General features: G+C 47.1%; 1 protein-coding gene across 6 annotated transcripts in view; it reads right to left on the minus strand.

The window, feature by feature from the left end:
• LOC109520337 (receptor-type tyrosine-protein phosphatase delta-like) overlaps window positions 1-7,376 on the minus strand; it is a 227,093-nt gene that overhangs the window by 84,536 nt on the left and 135,181 nt on the right. For all 6 annotated transcript variants that reach the window (XR_002169157.1, XR_002169159.1, XR_002169160.1 and 3 more), the window contains one exon: window positions 2,948-2,985. The gene's annotated coding sequence lies outside the window, so the exon portion shown is untranslated. The remainder of the gene's footprint in view (window positions 1-2,947; window positions 2,986-7,376) is intronic.

Below are 7,376 nucleotides of genomic sequence, written 5' to 3' on the forward strand. Positions count from 1 at the left end.
TCTGAGACACACTGAAGCACTTTGAAACAATTGGCTCACATTCGCACCAAACAAAATCTTGACGGCTCGTAAATAAAATCAATGTCGCGGACAAGCGGCCTGCTTCACAACAGGAGAAGTATAATCAAGCAGAAAGCGGCCGTAAGCATGAGCACTACGGCAGCCTCCATTTGAGACAACTTGATTTCATTGTCACTGCACAGCTTCTACATGTTAACGGAGGCTGAACAATGACTGCACATGTCATTTGGAAAAAAAAAAAAAAATGCAACAATCATTTTAAATGCTCCTCTCTTAAGCTCGGCGAGCTTTTGGAAGCATAAAAATGCATCAAAATATGTAACAAATACGTGTTACAATAAGATTATTGCACAATAAAAGAGAGTTGTGCATAATGTAAAAAACAAAGAAGAGAGTCAAGAATAAAAATGATGGTCATTTAACTTAACTGCGTCCGCGTCGTTTTTTTGCCCTCTTTAGTTCATGTTCTCTCTCATAGTGGTTTTTGTAATAACTGTAATAATGATATTAATTTCATAAAAACAGGAATATCAATTAAATTAAATGAAATTTGGACCCAGTCTTTACAGTGATAGGCCGACCCCCACCATCCCTGGAAAAGAAAAAAAAAAAAGTTCAGGGTTCATTCCCAAAGCTGTTTTCTCTTGTTTCCCTCACGCTAACTTTGCGTGACGCCAGTACAGAAGCGCGGGAGCCGTGCTGCGGAGGTGCCATGTGGTGTGGCTGAAGTTCCCCCGAAGAACAGCTCTGGGTGCACACCTGAGCCCCATCGTGCCGAGCGCGTGCAGTCATCTTGACGTGAGCAGACAGTAGCGACCATTAGCCATTCCCGGGCTCAAATGAGCATACAGGTGAGCGCGGGCGTCTGTGGAGGTGGGGGGGGTTGGCGTGTCGCTTTGAAAAACCAGTGGGCTGTGCAGCAAAGATTGTCAGCCACAGAGCAGACGGGAGAACCGGTTGACAAGAGATAGCGGAGAGTGGCGAGTGGAAATGGAGGAAAGCGCAGCAAAGGCCACTATTTTCTCTGCACGTAAGCGACCGGACCTCAAAGACACTTTCATCCACCCTATGCCTCAGGTTAGTACAACAATGTCTTCCTAACAGTCACATAGCAATATTTGATGACAACCAAGACCAGTGGTGAGGAAAAAAAAAAAAAAATTACCCCGCTCAATGCCTGCCATTTGGTCTCGTCAAAACCCAAGAGTGCGAGGGACTTATTCTCCACGACCCGCAGAATATTGTATTCTCTGATCCAAACAGTCAGTGCCCAGGTCAAGTTATGTCGTTCATTTTGGTCATTGAATGCATTCAAAGACAGTACGACTCTTCGATGAATCACAGCATATCGCGCCAGGCTCCAGACATGGCGACTGTCAATGATAAAACCGAAATCTTATTTGATTATTACAACTTTCAACGACTCCCTCTGCAACAACAATAACAACTCATCAACCTGTTTGGTAACGACACCATTTGAGGCGAAAAAACCTCATTGAGAGTCAACGCAAACATGTGACCAAACAACGGTATGAAGAGAGCAGAAGTGAGACTTAAAAAAAAAAAAAAGTCATAATTAAAGCACGAGTGACTAATACACTAGGACACGTCCAAGGCTGTGCACTAATTATGCCCCCACTGCTACAAACTGTTCAAACCCACCATGTAAACCATAATGCTTTTTTTCCCCTTCTCCTCACAGTCATTTCAATGAACATTTGTGGCAAAAACCCAAACAAGAAATCCAGAATATGAGTCGCTCGTGGTAGCCTATCATTGCAATCCCCCAGACAGTGTGCAAATGTGGATTGAATTGCAGTGGACCAGAGGCAAGCAGACGGGGTGAGAAATAGAAGTCGCTTTGCATTCACTGCCTTTTTGTTTTTGTGTTGCCGGGCGGAAAACGTCGCTCCAATGATTTGATGGTTCATCTAGCAAACTGTCAAAAACACTCCCAGCCATCCCAAAAGTTTGTGCCTTTCTCAACACAAGTAAATATTCCTTCTGTCTTACCATATATACCCCCGAACAAGAATAGGGTTGTGATGATTTTGTTGTGTGAGAATGGAGTCGGATTCTCAGTCGTAAAAATAATAGAAGATTGCCGGACTCTCTTGTGGATTAGACTTTTGTCTAATATTGCGGCTCAGCTGCTATCCTCCCGCGTTTCTCATACTGTTATTGCGCAGCGCCCCTTAGGCTGAATCACGGAAGCTACAAACTACCAGAGCATGCTCATTTTACTTTTATCCTTTCCACATACAAATAATGCTCACGTTTTACTGCAGAGTCGAATAAACAGCTTAAAGAGAGAACACCGAACATGCTCATCAATTTTAGTTTTGATGGTGAGGTATCGCGGCAATTTTCTAGTACCCGTATCCGGTGTTAGTTTTTTAAGCTCTAGGGCAGAGGTCCCCAACCCCTGGGCCGTGGACCGGTACCGGTCCCTGGGTCATTTGCTACCGGGCCGCACAGAGAGAATAAATAACTTACATTCCTTCCATTTTATTTATTTTTCGGAATCTGAAAGATGTTTTACTTTGAAAAATTACCGGCTTCTCTGTTATATTTGTCGACAGTAAGTCACTCTTGACGCAGGTGAAGGCGGCCCTTCTCGGTCACGTGATAGGTTACGGCTAAAATGAAACCCAGGAGCTAGCAAAATGAGCATTTATCCGTCACACCTTAAAGGCCGGTCTCTGAAAATAATATTGTCTGTCAATAAACCGGTTGGTGGGGCAAAAAAGGTTGGGGACCGCTGCCCTAAGGCAAACAAATTTAGTACATGGACATTTGCACGTCTTTTCACGACATCCGCACGGCTGCCTTTGGCCGGGTCACTCTTAATCGAGTGTTGTGCAACTCCTAAAACAGGTGCAGCTTTCAACTGGGCCAGCACACAAATCAATAAATCAATCTTTACCTTTCAGCACTCAAGCAGACTTGCCAGGATTTGAAGAGCTGCGGGATGACAAAAAAAAGAAGAAACAAAAAAGGCCATGAACATTGATAATAACAGCATGTTTGGCCATTGCGCAAATCGTAATCACAGTTATCCAGTGTAAAGGGCAAACATTTATTATACACTGATTACTCTTGACAGGGTCAGGCGCTGAAACATTCGCTAAACGTGTGCTAATAACTCCAAGTAGGTCCTGAGTATCTTCTCTGGGGTGCCGCTGAAAAGGTTAAAGATTGAGTGTCGGGGAGGTTAGCGCATTGCCATTCAAGGTCTATAGACGAATGCCAGGTTCACTTTCAAAAGGATCGAGAGAGAATTAATCATGTGATTGATGGCCGGCATCTCTCTCCCCGCAACGCTCCCCTTGTTTTCCAGCTGGGAGATAAAAATTCATGCTTGGCAATGGTCGCCGGCGCAATTGATTCTGGCAGGCGGTGCGGTGCGAGGGGGCTAAGCACGTGAATAGCTGCCGTCAAAGAGCCGAAGGTGGGGGGATTTATTCCTAGTTCACATGCAAGCCGTAACGCGGAATTGCTGAGACGACTGTTGTACAGTGTCGCTGCCATTTCGCATAATCACTGGTAAGTCTTGTCAAAGGCTTACGGGCGCCACGTCTTATCAAACGCGCGCGATGAACGCTCGCACGCCATTCGCTCGGACGTGACAAAGCTTTTACAATTCCAAAAGCATCCTGTTGTAATTACCGCCAAATGGAACGGGGTCTACGAGTGGACTTATCTGCGCAGACGTGACATTCGCCCATCAGATTTTTCACCGCGGGTTGCGAAAAGGGGGCCAGAAGTTAATTGTTAGGCCCTATTGCTCTGATCCGCAACAACTGTCACCCGGACGGTCAAGCAACGGCACAAATGATTAACGGCAACACGCCACTTATCAGCAGGTCATAAGGAAGCCACCTGCTTGCAGTTCTACTGCCCTACATAGATTTATAGCTCATAACTGGCCTTGAATGAAGTCACTCTGCTACGTACATTACGTCACGTGTGGAGATTAGTAGGATTACGCAAAGCCAATTCAGCAATTTCCACAAAACTCTGCAGAACGGTAAGACAAGGGAAAGAACCCATTGAATCCTTGCACGGATCCGAATGAAGAAACCGACAAACACATTTTGCAGTTTGTTCACATGGCGAGACGCTCGAGGGACATAAACAAGGGGGCGACTCTCAATCAAGATGTTTTGTTCAAGTTGGTTGGACATTCATGGATGCGGAACGCTCGCCTTTTATCGGAGAAGATACCGTTGGATACCTTTTAGATTGACGGCAAAATAAAGATCCCCAAAAGTAGCAAATGTGAAAAAGGCAGAGAACCAACATTGTGACAATACCGTCTGCGACACGGGAGAACACGAGTGAGGCAAAGTTCGGTCGCGGGAAGGAATCGGGTACAGTGTTGAGATGCCAAAGAGACGATCCTGTAGGGATTGTGCCCCCCAGGTTAAAATTGATAGCACAGTTCAACGGTCGCTCCAGGATCTGCAGCGGTTCATTGAAATGAGAGGAATGATGGAAAATCCAAACTGATGATGTGCTGCCTTCTTTCAAATTCTCATTGTGATACAATCTAAGTAGCCTGAGTCTTTTCAGGGTCACCGTCACTTCCCTGGTATTTTTTTTTTCCGCCCCCCCCCCCTTTGGATATTCTCTGTAAATCGCCCCTCCTGACAGCCACCCATCAACCCGGGTGCAATTTAAAAAGCCTGCCAGTCCACAGGGCTGCCTATCAGCCTGGCCGCCAGAGCTCAAGACAGGAGCTCCACCGCAAGCAAACTCTGATGTCAGCGACCCCCCCGCCCCGAATTGCAACGGGGTGAAGGGGTGAAAGACACATTCTCAAAGACGGGTTAGGGAAATGACAGAATAGATTAGGAAGCGTTTTGTCACAGATGTGTTTTTCCTTCTCGCCACTTGAAATGCTGAGACGACGAGGCACCGCCACTTCATCGTGTCGTGTGTGCGCCTGAAGCAGCCCCCCTGCTGGAACTCCACTAAATGCGCACATTGCTCGAAACAATCAAGCGAAAACAGTCCAGGCTGGAGGATTGGCAGCCTGCTGCCGCGCACTTCTCCGTGCCATATGTCTTTGTCAGAAATATTTGCTGAGTGCCAAAAGCGGGACAGGAAATCAGTCGCCAGTTGCTGCGAGTCTCCGAAGCGAAGTCGCACCGCGCTGATGCTCGGCAGTTCGGCAGGAACCGAACAACTGGCCGGCGATGAACGTCAAAGATGGCCCATATGGTCCCTGGCGTCTAATCGTCGTTTAGCGGAGAAGACGAACAGTTGACGCCCTGTTCCTCCCGTCTCAATTAGCAGCAGTCGGAGATGAATGACGAATCTGTTCTCATGTTATTGAACAGCCAAAGACGTGAGCCAAGTGCGAAGTTGGGAGAGACGACAGACGAGGGACGAAGACATACTTTTACGACCGAAATGCGCCTTTTAAATGTGACTCAACTCGCATCCTTTCAACAAACACTCCAATCCACTTTCTCTTGCAACATACAACCTTTTGGACTTATCGAACCCCAAAGTAATAGCTCGCATCATTTTGAAGGCAAGCACATCAAAACCATTTTCTTCTGGAAACAATCAAGTGCCCTTAATTATTGCATTTTTCCCTATTTGCGCCTCGGCTTAGTCCCTTTTCCTTGCAAGTAGAGAAAAAATTGCTGTACACCAGTTTAATGTAGTAATGGCTTCCTTTTCTTAGAAGAACAACGCTGACATTTAATGTCGGAGTCCGAACTTCGTTTTACAGCTGCCACTCACAAATTCATTGTCGTGTACACGCCTGACGCACAAGCAAATTTTGGATATTCTCTGTAAATCGCCCCTCCTGACAGCCACCCATCAACCCGGGTGCAATTTAAAAAGCCTGCCAGTCCACAGGGCTGCCTATCAGCCTGGCCGCCAGAGCTCAAGACAGGAGCTCCACCGCAAGCAAACTCTGATGTCAGCGACCCCCCCGCCCCGAATTGCAACGGGGTGAAGGGGTGAAAGACACATTCTCAAAGACGGGTTAGGGAAATGACAGAATAGATTAGGAAGCGTTTTGTCACAGATGTGTTTTTCCTTCTCGCCACTTGAAATGCTGAGACGACGAGGCACCGCCACTTCATCGTGTCGTGTGTGCGCCTGAAGCAGCCCCCCTGCTGGAACTCCACTAAATGCGCACATTGCTCGAAACAATCAAGCGAAAACAGTCCAGGCTGGAGGATTGGCAGCCTGCTGCCGCGCACTTCTCCGTGCCATATGTCTTTGTCAGAAATATTTGCTGAGTGCCAAAAGCGGGACAGGAAATCAGTCGCCAGTTGCTGCGAGTCTCCGAAGCGAAGTCGCACCGCGCTGATGCTCGGCAGTTCGGCAGGAACCGAACAACTGGCCGGCGATGAACGTCAAAGATGGCCCATATGGTCCCTGGCGTCTAATCGTCGTTTAGCGGAGAAGACGAACAGTTGACGCCCTGTTCCTCCCGTCTCAATTAGCAGCAGTCGGAGATGAATGACGAATCTGTTCTCATGTTATTGAACAGCCAAAGACGTGAGCCAAGTGCGAAGTTGGGAGAGACGACAGACGAGGGACGAAGACATACTTTTACGACCGAAATGCGCCTTTTAAATGTGACTCAACTCGCATCCTTTCAACAAACACTCCAATCCACTTTCTCTTGCAACATACAACCTTTTGGACTTATCGAACCCCAAAGTAATAGCTCGCATCATTTTGAAGGCAAGCACATCAAAACCATTTTCTTCTGGAAACAATCAAGTGCCCTTAATTATTGCATTTTTCCCTATTTGCGCCTCGGCTTAGTCCCTTTTCCTTGCAAGTAGAGAAAAAATTGCTGTACACCAGTTTAATGTAGTAATGGCTTCCTTTTCTTAGAAGAACAACGCTGACATTTAATGTCGGAGTCCGAACTTCGTTTTACAGCTGCCACTCACAAATTCATTGTCGTGTACACGCCTGACGCACAAGCAAATAGCCACTATTGTGTTCACAAGTGAATTTGCGATAGCAAAAGGACAGGGCGGCGCTATTTTGAACAAGCGTTTCTGGACCGACGACGGCTCATTGTGCTACGGAGCCTCGCCGTTCGCCAAAGCTTTCAGTTCATTGTGCAGTCGCAACAGCGGCCGCGGCAAGTTTGCCAACAGCCACGAGAGCAAATGGAACAAAAAGCTCCAGTTGGCTGGGTCCCGCTGTGATTTACCTGAGGGCTACGGCCATGTTTTGCACAGACTGGGCGGGGTAATTTCGGTCGCCATTAGCATGCGAGAGAGACAGAGGGGGGTCGGGGGGGGTTGAGTTTGACAGCGCATTCAACACTGAAGAAAAAAAAAAAAATTGCCTGAGGGGAGCTTGGC

The sequence above is a fragment of the Hippocampus comes genome, unplaced genomic scaffold (genome assembly GCF_001891065.2).
Source record: "Hippocampus comes isolate QL1 unplaced genomic scaffold, H_comes_QL1_v1.1 scaffold143, whole genome shotgun sequence".
Taxonomy (NCBI): domain Eukaryota; kingdom Metazoa; phylum Chordata; class Actinopteri; order Syngnathiformes; family Syngnathidae; genus Hippocampus; species Hippocampus comes.